This window comes from Mobula birostris, chromosome 13 (genome assembly GCF_030028105.1).
Source record: "Mobula birostris isolate sMobBir1 chromosome 13, sMobBir1.hap1, whole genome shotgun sequence".
Lineage (NCBI taxonomy): Eukaryota > Metazoa > Chordata > Chondrichthyes > Myliobatiformes > Myliobatidae > Mobula > Mobula birostris.
In genome coordinates this window covers 57,789,857-57,805,391 of record NC_092382.1, presented here as the reverse complement: position 1 = coordinate 57,805,391, position 15,535 = coordinate 57,789,857, and the positions used below count along the sequence as shown (strand labels likewise).

General features: G+C 45.8%; 3 non-coding genes across 3 annotated transcripts; 1 reads left to right on the top strand and 2 right to left on the bottom strand.

Moving 5' to 3' along the window:
- Positions 1-217: 217 nt before the first annotated feature.
- trnas-gcu (transfer RNA serine (anticodon GCU)) lies at positions 218-299 on the bottom strand. The gene has a single exon. It is a non-coding gene; the product is annotated as a tRNA-Ser (tRNA).
- Positions 300-1,176: 877 nt separating this feature from the next.
- trnar-ucg (transfer RNA arginine (anticodon UCG)) lies at positions 1,177-1,268 on the top strand. Its single transcript is given in 2 exon segments — positions 1,177-1,213; positions 1,233-1,268. It is a non-coding gene; the product is annotated as a tRNA-Arg (tRNA).
- A 6,060-nt stretch (positions 1,269-7,328) lies between these two features.
- On the bottom strand, positions 7,329-7,410 carry trnas-uga (transfer RNA serine (anticodon UGA)). Its single transcript has one exon. It is a non-coding gene; the product is annotated as a tRNA-Ser (tRNA).
- Positions 7,411-15,535: the final 8,125 nt, after the last annotated feature.

The following is a 15,535-nucleotide window of genomic DNA, read 5'->3' as shown; positions in this document are numbered from 1 at the left end:
GTCAGCCGTGATGCAATGGCGGAGATCGGTGAGCCGAATAGCCTAATTTTGCTCCTATATCTTGTGGTATTGAGGCCAAATTTGGTGATAAATTAATGATGAATATCGCTTTTCATGACTCACATAACAAACCGCCTGGCGTCCCTGTGACAAAATTTGGAGGCTTGGATGTTTTTAAGTGACAGTTTCAAAAGTCGTCCACCCGATTAACATGTCGCGACGAGGATGGGATTCGAACCCACGCGTGCAGAGCACAATGGATTAGCAGTCCATCGCCTTAACCTCTCGGCCACCTCGTCTGCTCTTCCCTCTCTGGTACTCCGAAGCTCTGATTTTCTTCACAGCATTTAAAACTTCTGCTTTAGGCCCACCCATGTGTGTTCAGATTCTAGGCCGAATTACTTTGCTCGCCGTGCTTACCAGAATTCATGGAGTTTGGGTAAGGACAGTTTAGAGAGATATGTGCCAACCACAGGAAACATGGAAATAGGTATTTTTTTGCACTTTGGACCCCATGGACGTGCTGTGGCATAACTATCGAATCCGTGCTCTGTAACTCGGAGAAACTGTGAATGTTTTGAGTTGTAAAGTGAGATAAATTTATGTCGAATTAAATAAAATCTGAATAGCTTTGTTATCATATTGCTTGATTTCAAGTAAACACATATTATAGGAATTTGCCATCTGGTTCGAGAATGACGATTTTCCGTGATTTGGACAAATGCAATAACCCGATAGCTACCATATTATGACGCGCTGACGGCACGCCCGGCTGTGCGCAGCCGCAGATCCGAACACCCTAACGCTTACCCGACACATACAAATGGCTACTCGGTTCGGGAATACCAAGCCAACGGCTGAAATACCTAAAAAGAAATCGAGTTCATTCTATCAATAATGTTTTGAATGTGGTGGACCATTTCACTGATTCCAATCCCAGAATATAACGCCGCTGCAAAAGACAGTGGCACGTGCCTTTGAGAATTCCTTTCTGTGTGACAGAAACTAAATATTGTACAGCTCAAAGCAGGAATGCATGGAGAGATATTGACAACAGGTCGAATGTTCACCTGGGATGAAATCATTGCTTGAGTGTCTTTTTAGCTCGGTCAGGAAGCCACTTAACAGGTGGAACCTCCTTGCAGCATTCAGCATGTTCCGTTTCTCACAGAATACGGCCGTGTGGCCTAATGGATAAGGCGTCTGACTTCGATGCTTGATTGGTGGAAGTCATCAGAAGATTGCAGGTTCGAGTCCTGCCACGGTCGTTTTGAAAACCTGGTGGATTCGGTTCCATTCTGTCTCTCACTCCCTGCAGCCAATTGGTTGTCTCAATTCCGCGTGGGGATTAACCAGAGTACTACACCCTCAGTGAAAATGTAATGCCTCGTCTTCACAACATATAATATTACGTGGTATTTCTGCAGACACTTTTATAAACAATTGGTTGGATCTTCTCAGATGCTCAGAAGGAGCTTCTGCTGGGAAGGTGAAGTTTATTTCACATTGAGCTCCGTCTCCGAGCACACCTTATCGGCGAGGATTCACCACCCAGCAGTGACGGTACATTCTCCTGTCTCCAACACCCCTCCTCTTCTTGGACTTAGCACTCTGGTTCTCCGCCTGTTCTGGGATATCTTCATCACCAATTGCCAACTAGACATCAACCGCCTCAGCATCAGGAATCCTGACTTCTCCTCATACCGTACCCCTCTGAATACGCTGCTCTCCCAAATCTCAACCCCCATCCCCAAATCTACCTTCAATACGCAGACAAAGTGCTGCTGTTGTAGAGTGGCGGACTGACCTCTACCTTGCTGAGACAAGGCGGGAACTCTCAGACACATCTTCATCCCTACACCTTGAATAATCCCGACTGCGGACGATCACAGAACTGTCGCCGGGGTGCGGACGATCACAGAACTGTCTCCGACATTATCACTGTCGTCATCAACTCTGGAGAACCTCCATTCACTGTAGATAACTCATGGTTCCATTGCCCTGAACTGCTCGCTCTGCCTCCGACTCAATTCACAAATCTGATTGCCCAGGTAGGCTCATGGTCTCTACCTGCTCCTGCTCCTGCCCCACTGATCCTGTGTTCTCATAGCACCAGTCCATCCTATGCCCCATACTCAGTCCCTTCCCACCTGCATTCGCGAACCTTCCCATGCCACTCACTAAATTCCAGTTCCCTGGCTATGACCGTCTCATTTTCTCTACGGACGTCCAGTCCCCGTATTAAAAGGCCTTAAAAATCTCCACATTTCTCAAGGAAAGAACCAACCAGTTCCCCTCTATCATCACCATCCTCCGTCTGGCAGAACCGGTCCTCACCTCAACAGTTTCTGCTTCGGTTCCTCCTACTAACTTCAAATTCAATGGGTAGCCATGGACATTCGCATGAGTCCAGATATGTCTCCCATTTCGTTGGCCAATTAAAACAGTCCATGTACCTGTCATGGTCCGGTCCGTGAAATCCGCATTTCCGTTCACAGTCCGGTTCATCGATCCTTATTCCGGGTTTTCCTGTTTTCCCTTGTTCCATTGAGTGCCTTAATTGAGGCACCTGATTCTCGTTTTGAGTTGGCCCGGCGCCAGCAAACGCTCTTCATATCACTAGCCAATCCATCCTAGCATCATTTCTCTGAATCTCCTTGGAACCCTCTCCAGTTTCAGCAATACTTCCTCAGGTAAAGGAACTAAAAGTGCTTACAATACTGCAAGCGAGGCCTCACCAGTGCTTTGTAAAGTCTCTGAATCACATCCTTGCTTTATATTCTAGTCCTCTTGAAATGAAAGCGAACATCGCATGTGTCTTTATCACCACAGATTGAAACTACAAATTAGCCTTTGGGACATTATGGTGCGGTTGTATACGTCGCAATGGGAGGCCTGTACAAGGACTCCCAAGGCTCTTAGCGCCTCAGTTTTATTGCTTGCATTTTCTCTCCTTTTAGAAAGTGTGCTCCTTCATTTTTGATAGCAAAGTGTTCGACCATGTATCTCCCTGCACTGCATCCCATCTGCCACTTCTTTGTCCATTCTCCCAGCCTAAGTTCGTCTGTACCCTCTCTACCTCCGAGAAGGACCTCCTGCTCGTTTCGCTCTGAAGAATCTGTACATGGTGAGTGGAGTGATTCGACTATTCCAGGTTCCAGGTCCCTGAAGTGGAACTGTTGGAATGTTTCATTAATTTCATCTGCTTTACCGATGAGATCAAAAACCGTTTCATGACTATATTCTGTGCCCATTTAGCGCTCGTGTAAGTTTCTTCATCTAATTTATTTGCCATCTGTCTACTTGTGCACCAGCAGGACACGTTTAATTAGAAAGAGGACAGTCAACGCACCAGTGTCTACTCTGATTCTGACTGTTGGTGGTTGATCGAAGTCTTCGTGTTTACATATTCGTCCCGGCGGTGAACGCATCACGGGATGACATTGTTCCGCATTGCTCGTAAGAAGTGAAAAGTGAGTCAGAGACAACATGATTGTTCAGCAATATGACAGCATCTCCACCGCCTGATCACAGCGGTAATCGGCTTAGTAACCAAGCATTCGTCTTTGCCTTTGCCTTCATATCATGTCTGTCCAGTGATATCTGACATAACCCACTGATACGAGTCGTGAAGGAATTATGAATTGATACAGGCTCTTCGACTCAAAGATCCATTCCGACCACCTTCCCACCAGAGTAAGTCCCAGTTTCCTGCGTGCGGACCATATTCCTCTAGGGCCCGCCCTTCCGTGAAACTGTTCTACCTGCCTGATCTACTTCTGGCAGCTCATTCCACATATCCACTGAACTCTTCATGGAAACGTTGCTGCCCACGTTCCTTTCAAATATTCCAATTTCAAATAATTTGGTCTCCTTTGCACAGAAAAAAAAAGGCTGTTAACATTCATTTTATCTCTGTTTAAATCTCATTCCCCTCGTCCTGGAATGAACAAATGACAAGCTTGGACAAATTCTTTATATAACCCAGTTCTTGTCCTGAAAACGACATTGTATAATTTACTTGCACTGTTTCCAGTTTATTGGCCTATTTTCTATAATAGAGCGTCCGAAACTCTACATGGCACTCTATCCACAAACTCAACAACGACCTATCATAATGTCTTACTTTTCCTTCCTTCCTGTTGCCCTGAATGAGGAAGGTCGGAATGAGAAAAGGCTTTTCACTATACTTCCGAAATCAGTGAACAGTGAGCCTGTGCCTCTGGGTCCCTCGTATCAACTGTACTGCGGAATGCCCTGCCATTTACAGCACACGTGCTTTGCAAGTTTTATTTCCAAAGTGTACGACGTTATACTTATCTGCGTTGGAATCCATTTACAACACATCCGCCACTTCTTTAATTGAACCAGGTACGCTTGTAATCAAGAGTAATCTCCCTCAGTATCAACAGCAACGCCTAATTTTGTGTCATGCAGAAACTTCCTGATCAAGACGCGATTTTGCATCAATATTACCGACATAAATAACGATTAACGAACAACAGTGAGCATATCGAGCTGGCTACTACACATCCTCACTTGCACCCTTCAGTTCCTTCCCAACTCCTTCCCCATTCTTAGCTCCCCACTCTAGTCATCAACTCTCTACGTTCAGTTCAGCGGCAGTGTGTGGATCGGAATTGTGTTCTATTTCTTATCGTCCAGAGATGTTACCTGACCCGCTGTCCACTGTTCCTGCAGCGATTCGTTATTTGTTCTATATGACATTTGTTTGACAAGGAGAAAATGATTTTGAAAAAAAAAGAAAAATCGCAGGTGCAGTCTCAATAAAGCCCGAAATAACTGTGTGAGGTCTTACAGACATTAACTTACAACAAATACAATGTATAATTTGATCTTCATCACGACTCACTGCACCTCAATCCCTCGCCTATTAAACACACTCAGTGATGCTGTCTCTCTGTAGAAGAAGGTGACCATATATTTCCCATATTGGACTCCAGTCGTAATCACTCAGTTTGACTAAATCACCTTGACTCATCTGGACGTGTGCATCACTGCTCAAATCTCAGTGAGTATTGCCTGGTCCAGTCGAGTTTATTGCCGTGTGCCTCGGGACGGTGAGGTACAGGTACAATAAAAAAACTTGCAGCATCATTGTGGGCTCGAAGAGACAGAGAGCCCGCAAAACATAAATCATACAGTTCTGCATTATTAACAAAAGCTAGATATAAATCTTGTGCCGTTTTCAGACTTGGAAATTATTCCTCGGGCAAACTGATTATATAGATTGGGAACAACTGATCTCCCATCGGTCCCTATTATATCCATTGAGTTAGCATGCTGGCCCAAGAAATGTCTGTTTATTCCCTTTCTTTAAACACACAGGCAACAGGGAGAAGGGCAAGGCTCTAATCCTCTTCAGCCAGCCCTGACATTCAATGTCAGGCTGGTCCAAACTTGCTGTCAATCCTACTCCCCATACCACACTTGCCGGTCATATGTTCTCCACCAAATCTTCTTCCATCTCCCTTGGTGAGAGGAGGTAATCTTCTGTCGTCCGCCTTTATTTCTACGCCCTGACAACGCCGCCAACTTCCGATAGAAGCATATGGATATAAATGTTAAAAAACGCGACATTGTTCTGAGATTTTGCTCAGGATTGAGAGGACTTTGGGGAGGCAGAGCCAGTCAGGGTCTGTGGGAGAGAACAACCCCTGGGTGAAACCGTTTTCCGCCATTGGTTAACATATTAGATTGACATCTGCACACACCAATGGCAGCCAGGTATGGTGCATGTCTTTGACGAGGGTTGGCTTGTGGGTTGTTGTCTGATGACGGGAGTGTGCACAGTCGCTACACCCCACCAGTCACAACCGGCGAGGGTGATATTGACGGAAAATTAGCGAACCAGATTATGTACGGCAATGTACGGTCGCTCGCTGGTCGAGAGTGCAATGGAGAGTCTGCAGAGCGAGTGACATGAAACTGCGAAAGCTTTTCCCTTTCATGGACCCGTCGGCCCTGTTCAGCGACTGAGTCATAATCTCAATCCCCCTCCCACCCTCGGCTGAACAATATTTCTTATTGAAAGGAGTAAATATTTTATTGGTTCAAACTTCAATACTTTTTCAGCTAAAATTCACATGGTGGTCCTATCTTAACAGAGCACTGAACCAAAGTTCCTGGAACAGATTTATTGGAAAATCGCTACTCCTTCATGTCTTGTTACCTGTTCGCCCCTACGTTGCCGCACCAGTTCACGTCTCCTACCCTATACTCCATCCCAGCTGTGTCGTAAAGGAATATCTATAAACTTCCCACCCCAAATACGCAGTCCTTTCACTGAGCACAAACATCGAATATTGATTGCTGAACGCTTGCTTCAGCCTTGAGAGGAGAGTGTGGGACTGAGGAGGAAAGAAGTATGTGCAGAGAAGAAAGGGGGGAGAGAGAGAGAGAGAGAGAGGAGAGAGGAGAGAGAGAATGTGTGTGAGTTTGTGTATGTTACAGAGACGGATAGGGAAAGAGTGAGACATGGAAGTAAAACAGGGGAGAGAGTCGCATCGTAGACAGGGCAAGAGAGATAAGCGGGGGAGTTTGAAAGGCAGTGGAAGAGAGAGAGTTACACTGCAATTTAACAATTTCATTTTCACTTTGGACCATCGTTTTCCTCATAGTGTTTTCTTGACCATCAGAATATTTCACCCCAGCGAGAAAACGAAATGGTTCTTTCCGTCCCTTCATTTAAAGTCGGAAGCTGGAGGGCTCGTAAGTATTGTCACCGTTCGGACGGAGGAGGGAAATAGTTCATGCGTTTACACATGATCTTCCAACAGAAGGAGCAAGAGAGGGCGCTACGTTATACTTATTGATGTTACTTCTCCGAGTTTCTTCAATTATAAAGACAATTAACTTTAAATTGGTGCCATTAATTCTTAAAATTCCAGAGTTACTGCTGATTTGGATGCAGGAATTCTGCTCAGTGCGATAAATCGTCCCCAGTCTAGCTGAAGGAAGTAGGTTGGTGAACGAAGTGGGGCGCTCTGTATCCATACAGCTGTAGAACTCGCCGACATCAATCGCTCTGTTTCTACCCGAAATCTATTCTTAGATACTCGGTTGCACAATAACAATGTCGTCGCTAAGTAAACTCCGCGAGAAAGGGTTGTTTAAGCTTCCTCACCGAGATTGATCAGAGTCGGAGTGAAAATGAACTCTGGGCACTGAGAATGGAAGAGTATTGAAGAGTGTAAGAATCTTAACATTTGCAGCCTGGGTTTGGCAGAGAATGTAGCGTTCAGACAGCAGCCAGGGAGTTATTGACAGGCAGTTGGAGTTCTGGTCCCTCGTGCCTGTAGTGTGACCGCTGCGAGCAGGGCTCGAACCTGCGCGGGGAATCCCCATTGGATTTCAAGTCCAACGCCTTAACCACTCGGCCATCGCAGCTCCATCTATGTTAATCACTCACCGTAGCACTGCACCTGAAGTGATTTATTTTCAGTGATGGAAATGATAAATCACCATTCCAATACAAATAGCATGATTGGACAATTTGGGAATTTGTTTCAGGACAGGTAGGTCAGAACGTGAGTGTAGAGGGATAACACTGGCGTCAGTATCGTCAATGAAGGAGATTTCCACTGCTGGGGATAAAGGTCAGGATTAGAATCAGGGTTATAATGACGGATATATGTATTTTTGTTGTTTTATGGCAGCTGTACCGTGTAACACATATAGAATAATAATATAAGATCATAGGTCCATAAAAAAAAGGAACAGGAACAGGAATTCGCCCCATTGAGTCTGTTTCGCCAATGTAGCAGCGCTGATTTATGATCCCCTCAACCCCATTCTACTGGGCAAGGACATTGACGTCCTTAACAAACAAGAAATTATCAACCACTGCTTCAAATACACCCAATGACTTGGCTTCCATAGCCGTCTGTGACATCTAATTCCTCAGATGCGCCACCCTTTGGATAAATATATTCTGCCTCATCCCTGTTCTAAACTATTATCTTTCTATTCTGAGGCCCCGCTCTCTAATCCTAGACTGCCACACTATAGGAAAGACCCTCCGTACTACTTTAAATAGGGATTTCAATATTTCATAAATTTCAATGAGATGCCCCTGCAGTGAGCACAGGCACGGAACTATCAGACTCCCCTCGTTTGAACACGATAACCCATGCGTTCCCGGTGTCTTTCCAGTGAACCTCCTCTGGACCCTCCGAGTGTCTTCTGACCAACGTTTTATATCTGTCAACATTGCATTGTTGCTTTTATATTCTACTCCTGAACTGAATGTTAAAATTGCATGTTAAAATTCCTTTATCTATGACTAAGCCTTGAAGTAGGCAAGTAGAGAATACTGCACAAGGTCTCCTTGTACCTCTGGTTTCGGAAAACTATCTTCACATAGAGACGTTTGTTATCTTTTTTCCAAGGAGCATCACCGTACTACACGATGATCTATTGACAAATCTTCGCCCATTCTCCTCAACAGTCCCTTGAATCTTGGAACAGGTTGAAGTCAGGCTACCCAGCATATTATTTCCAGTCTTTAGCTTCCCTCCCTTCTTTCAGAGTGGGTGACAATTACAATTTTCCAGTCATCGGGAACCATTCCGGAATGTAGTGATACTTGAAGGGGTACTACTAATGCCTCCAGAATCTCTTCAGCTACCTCTTTCAGAACCCTGGGGTGTAGTCCTCAGGTCCAGGTGACATCTATCTTCAGTACTATTAGCTTCACCAGCACCTTCTCCGTTGTCTTAGCATCTACTCTCACTTATGTCCTCTCCCATACGTTTATTGGTGCCATTATGCTGTTATCTTCCACAGCGCAGACTGACACAAAATATTCATTCAGTTCGCCCATCTTTTATTTTTCACCCATTACTACTTCTCCCGCCTCATTTTCCAGCCTTCTGATATCTACTCTCGCCTCCCGTTTATTCATATGTCTGAAAAATTTGTATTTTCATCTCTATTATTTTCTATCATTTTTTAATTTCTTTCCATTGGTTTTTAAAAGTGTCTCAAACCTCCAGCTTCCCACTACTGCTTGCTGTATTATGAGCCCTCACTTTTGCCTTTATGCTAACTTTACTTTCCATTTTCGGCCACGGTTGCCTCATCCTCCCTTTCGAACACTTATTCTTATTTGAGATGTATCGCAATTGCCCCCAGGAACACCAGTCATTGTGGATCTGCCGTTCTCTCGTCTCCAATCCACTTGGCCATCTCCAGACTTTGGTCGCTGTTCGCTTTTGCGAGTGAAAGCGTCGAGGACAGTTATCGTCAGTGATTTTATTTTTGCGAGTGACGTGATCGGGGACTATTACTTTCGGTATTTATTTTGCTGCAGAGGAGGAGGTTTTTTGGGGTCTGCGAGATTTGTTTATTTTCTTTTTTTCTGGCCGGGGTTGATGTCTGACCTTACATCTACACCCATGGTCTCTCTATTTAACAGCTATCTGGAGTAGACAACTATTAGAGTTGTATTGTACATGCAGACTTTGACAATAAAACTAACCTTTTGAACCTTTTTGTTTTCCTCTCTCCTGCCTCTGCTGTTCTACTTATTGCACTTAATCCTCATATGTGTGATTTTAGCTTCTCGCTCTCAAACTACAGAGTGAATTCGATCATATCATAAACACTGCCTCTGAAGCATTCCAGTATTTTAAACTTCCTAGACAAATCACAACACAACCCGCAATTCACAATTGTTTTTTTTTCCTAATGGGCTCAACCAAAGCGTTTTCGAAGAAGCCATCTAGTAGGCTTTGTCCAAATTCCCTCTCTGATGATCCAGCGCCAACTGGACTTTCCCAAACTATCTTCATATTGAAATGCTACAATGACCATGGCAATACTGCCGTTTTCACATGTCCGTGTATCTCCCGTTGTTATTTGTACTCACAGTCTACTGCTGGAGGACTGTATATAACTCCCTTCCTCTGATCCTATAGTACCTCTCTCTAAGAACTTGATTTATTTTCTATATATCACTATAAGTTACAATACAACAAATTAAATGGATATGTAAAACGGAATCTTTAGTGTTAATGTGTTGAGACGTGTCTGAGCAGTTTAGTCTCTAGGTCCTGAATGATGCACTCAGCCTGCTCTTGGCATCGTACTCTGAGCATCATATCCTCGATGGTGGCGAAGCGTGTGCCCGTGGTTGAAGTGACGACGGCTATACCACTCAGCAGCCTCTTTCGATGCTCTGCATTGGATATCCGCCCCACAGCAGCCTGTGAAGCAACCACTCATAAAGTTCTCCACATAGGTCCATAGAAATTAATTGAATAACTTGCCGGCACTAAATCTCGTCAATGAGCACTTATCGCAACTGTTCCGTGACTACGTCAACATCTTGGAACCAGTATGGATCCTTTGGGATGTTGAGGCACAGGAACCTGAAAGTGTTCAACCTACTGAACCCTCAATAAGGATTGGTGTTTGTTCATCTGACATATTTTCCTGGAGTACACAATCAATTCCTTTGTCTTACTGACATTGATTGCAAAATTGTTGCTGCGATTCCACCCAACCAGCATATCTATCTGATGCTTGTACGCCTACCGGCTCCATTAGGCATGAGGTTCCCTGCACAGTGCACGAAAATCATGTGTTCCTTCAAGTTCCGAGTGCAGTCTGGTTAGCATGGAAAGTCACATCCACCTCAGTGCTACCCGTCCCAGTCATTGTTTAGCAGTCCAATCAACGCATTGGCTGTTCCTCTGGACTACCCGATGTGAGTGACTGTGAGTAATCAGTCCTTGGTCGTTGCGGAAATGGTTCAGTATCTACAGAATGGAGTAAAGTGCGGCGTCACGAGGAATGACACGTTTCATAAAGAGTTTGCACATTTCCTTGCACAGGCAAGCTGGACTGAGTTAGCTACTTTCACGAGAATATAGCCTGAGGGTGTTGGCTCGTTACGTTGTCAGATATTACTGGTATCCTTCACAGAGTCGGCATATAATTAATGATCACAACCGTAGCCTCGAAGTAGAACACCACCTTGTGACCGAAGTGAACGATGTCATTTGTTTCAGGTTTGTAATCCAATTTCGGTCCGCGCCGGTTTGAAATTCCATGAAATGTCGAGCCACTTCTGCCCTGGTCAGAAAGAGGGAAGAGGTTAGGTTATATAAGTTCGCTTGCCAGTTTGTTGTTCTTCCACAGCAATGTCTACAGCGCTCATCAACAAACAAACCCATCGTTTTCCATATAGTTACTGTGCTCTTTCCATTTTACACGTCTTTCTATAATAGACTGTAACATCAACACAATCTCCCAACTCCTACACGCAATGCTCTAACCGCTGAAGGCCAGAGTTGCGGAACAGCTTTCCCACAGTCTCTCTGCGTATGACACGGCTTTCAACGAACTATGCCCTTCCACTCCCTGGTAATCTAACATCCAATGTATAAATATTCCGCTGGTTTGACATTCAGAAGTGCGCGACCTCAAGTTTATCTGCATTGAAATACATTTTCATTTGCTTCTTCCGTGTCTTTGTTGAAATAGCGAATTATCCTGTGCGTCGATGCAAAAATCATGGAGCGAATGTTGATAATATCCTGTAAAGGGGTTCGTGCGAGATTTGAACCGGAGATCTCTTGCATATGCTTTCTCACTGGAAACAAGAACCACACAACTGGACCAACGAGCCCACATTCGTAGATTGTGTCACAACTGAACTCCGGTGCTATTTAAAGTTAATTGTTGGAAAACCCATTGCACTTCCGTTGTTGAGAGGAGGGCCTGATGTCGAAATATGGTGGGCCCGTATTCCTTTGCGAGTAACAGAGTAATCGTTACTTGATTCAGTCAAAATAAAAATATAAAGTTGTGGGCTGAGGATCCTATTTTTGTGCCGTTCTGTGTTCTAAGCAGATCCGGTGACAGTTGAAATCTTGTACCACCTGCTACTGAAATTACTCGGTCTCCTCTTTCCTCTTCAGCCCCCGACCTGCAATCAGCATGGTTTTCAAACTTGTATTTGAAGTCATAGACTCGTAGCATCTCCCCTTTCTCCCCTTTCCACAGACGTTGTCTAACCTGTACTCACATCTACACTCCCGTCCTTCTACAGTTGTGCTGCAGAGGGCAGGCCAACACTAGAACATTAGAACAACGGGTCATCAAAACTGCCCAACGCATCACCGGCACCCCCAGCCTACCTTCCATCAGGGACGTATATACAGAAAGGCTCCGGAAAAGGGCCAGCAGCATCAGGATCCCACTAATCCTGCCTGTGGTCTGTTTGCCCCTCTCCCATGAGGGAGAAAGCTGCGTAGCATCCACAGCAGGAGCACCAGACTCAAAACCAGTTACTTTCCTCAAGCAGTAAGCCTGATCAACACCTCCAATCACTAAGCCACCCCTCCAAAACTAACAACCCCCACCCCACCAACAGTACGTTTTTATAGCAACACGCACAGCACGCTGGAGGAACTCAGCAGGTCGGCAGCATCCGGACAAACGAACAGCCAACGTTTCGGGCTTAGACGATGTTCTGTTTCATGGTTAGGGCACAGGGTTGAGTCCTGTCGCGTTTGTCACCCGGAGTCTGTCACCCTCTGAGTAAAACTATCCCACCTACAGTTTGGAGTTTCTGGCATTGAAACGGGCCGTGGTGGATAAGCTGTGATTATCTATATGGTACCAAGTTTGAGGTGAAGACGGAAAACAATCCCCTAATTTATATTCTGACCTCGGAGAAATTGGATGCCACAGGCCTCCGATGGTTGACGGCGTTGTTTGTCTATGATTTCAGCCGGAAGTACCGGCCGGGAAGTGGGAACACTGTTGCCGATGCATTTTCCGGGCATGCGCAAGAAGGGCTGGACAGGGAGGGAGAGTGGGAGAGCGTCCCTACCCCTGAAGTCAAGGCCATGTGCTGGTTTTCAATCACCGGGAAGGCAGAGGAAAGGTAAGGGCAGGATGGATTGAAATGGAAGATCATTCGGGAGCTTCTGATGGCGCCGTTCCACAAGCTCACGGTAACCTGACTGCTCTGAGGAGAAAGCGTTTGCCAGAGCTCAGCCCTGGGGAAGTGGCGGCCACTGAACGAGATGACCTGGGCATTGGTCCCATTTAGTCAGCGGTTGCGAAAGCGGACATGACCCAAACAGACAAGATGAAACATTCTGCTGTGTCTCTACTACCGAGTGAATGGCCCGGACTGGAGTGGAGAAACCAGATCCAATACAGGGTCACGTCGGCTCTGGACCGGCCTCAGCACTCTCAGCTGGCTCTGCCTCAGAAGTATCAGCGGATTGTGTTAAAGCCGCTTCAAGGTGATTCTGGCTATTTGGGGGATTAAGGACCTTTGGATTGCTCAGTGATCGATTCCAGTGGCCCCGAATGACGCCGGAGATTGAGGAGTATTGCAAGTCGTGCATTAGATGTATAGGGAGGGAGATGGTGCCTACGAGGTTCGTCCTGTTGTCCCACTCGAAGAGTGCGGGGACCGTTGACCTCGTGTGTATGGATGTCCTGTCAATAGAGCCAGGTGCCAGCAACATGGCGAAAGTCTTGGTCATTACGGATCAATGCACCAGATATGTGAAAGCCTTCCATACCAAGGATCAGGGTACGTCCACGGTGGCCAAGGTGTTATGGGAGAAGTATTTCATTTCTTAAGACCTCCCCAGGCGGATAAATAGTGATCAGGGACGAGATTTCGAGAGTAGGCTTATACATGAGTTACTGAGCATGCTTGGAATCGAGAACTACGCTCTATCACCCGGCCCTATAGGTTTAATCGGACCTTGCGAGATACGCTCGGAACCTTGGAGATCAGCAAAAAGAACAAGTGGAGTCAACATATTGGGCATCTGATCCACATCGACAACTGCACCCGAAATGAAGAGACCGGGTACTCGCCATATTACCGGATGTCTGGGCACGAGGAGAGTTTGCCCGTCGATCTCCGTGTTGAGACTGGTGAGGAAGATCTACCACAGAAGACTTATCTGAAGTATGAGTCCGATATGATAAGGGAGCTGAAAAAGGCTATGAATTAACTGATAATCAAGGAAATAAGGGGAGGTATGACTAAAGACTTAATTTCTCCTAACGCATGCCTGGAAACCGAGTACTCATAATGAATTTGGGGCTACCAGGGAAGCGTATGTTGGCTGACCGCTGGGCGGCTACGTCCTATGTAATAGAGAGTCAAATGCCAAACGTACCAGTTTTCTGGGTGATACAAGAGGATGGGAATGGGCCTGTCAGGATTCTCCATCTGGGACAAGAGGTGCGTGTTAACCCAGAGACTGACCTGGACCCTACACCTAGTAAGAGGACTCTGAAGCAACGTGGAGAGACTGATGGACTCGGAAGATGAGGAAAAGGGGTTGTCGTATATGCTGTCTTTCACCAACACCCCAACAATTGAGCAAGAGATTTCCAACTTATCTCTCGCTGAGGTAGGTGACCTGGGCGTGGTGGGGGGCCGGGTCAGTGTGGGGGATTAGCAGTGCTCGGGCAGGCTTGCTGTGAGACCAGGAAGCGGGTCTAGGCTCCAGAGTAACTGGGGATGAAGCTGAGCAGAGGAATCCTGGTTATAGGAAGGCACGAGTGATAGACCGGGGGAAGCCTCGTCGTGTACACCAGAGGTATCCCAAGGAGTGTTTGAAACTGAAGAAGTAGATGGGATTTGGAGGTCTCAAAGAATCAGGAAACCCCCAGACAAGCTTGCCTATGTAGCACCAGAGGAACAGACTGCTAAGACTATCCTCCTAGTGAGATATGTCACTGCAGTTTACAAATAGATGGGAGTTGATGACATCACGAAATTCTATTGAAAGCAGTGTTAATAGTATGAGAGGACCAATTATTTCCAAGTCATGAGGACATGAATATTTTGGTGTGGGGAGAGTGTAATGTCCTGCTTCCTACTTTTACTGTTATGCTGTACGTGTTTTGTATTGGCAGTTCTGTATAAACAGCTTGCTTTCAGCTTCTTTGGCTTATGGTTGAACAAAAGCACGTGTGCCATCCAATTAGGATGGTTGAATTAAGGGGATGTTTCTCTGGTGAGGGACACCAAGGTTGGGCTTGGGTTCTTGTTCGGCGGGAGACTGGGAGAGAAGAAGTTGGGGAGGCCGGCCGTAGCATAGGGTCCGGTGGGAGACCCGTTTGTTCGAGATGGATTGCGAGCGACGTTCAGAAGGTGGTGTGGGCTTTCACCTTGACCGAGGACCCAGCGCCGGAGTGACAGAGAGTGCCAGATGAGCTCCAACTTTTGTGTCCATTTGACTGTTTGATTTGGATTGGGCTTTTCTTTTTGTTATTCTTTACTAACCTTTTAAATAAGTTAAGGTTCAGAAATATAGTTGTTTTAATCGTATGCAGTGTAGAGTCTGTTCTTTGTAGTAGAATAGCAAATTACGCAGCATGCACACATCCCGGGGTTTGAGGTGGGATTGAACCGTCTCAATCTCACGAGTTTGGCGGGAATTGAGAGTGCCGTCCTTAGACCTACGCAGCCAAGGAAACCAGGGTGTTTCATCTATATACTAGTGCATGTGGCCAGACACAC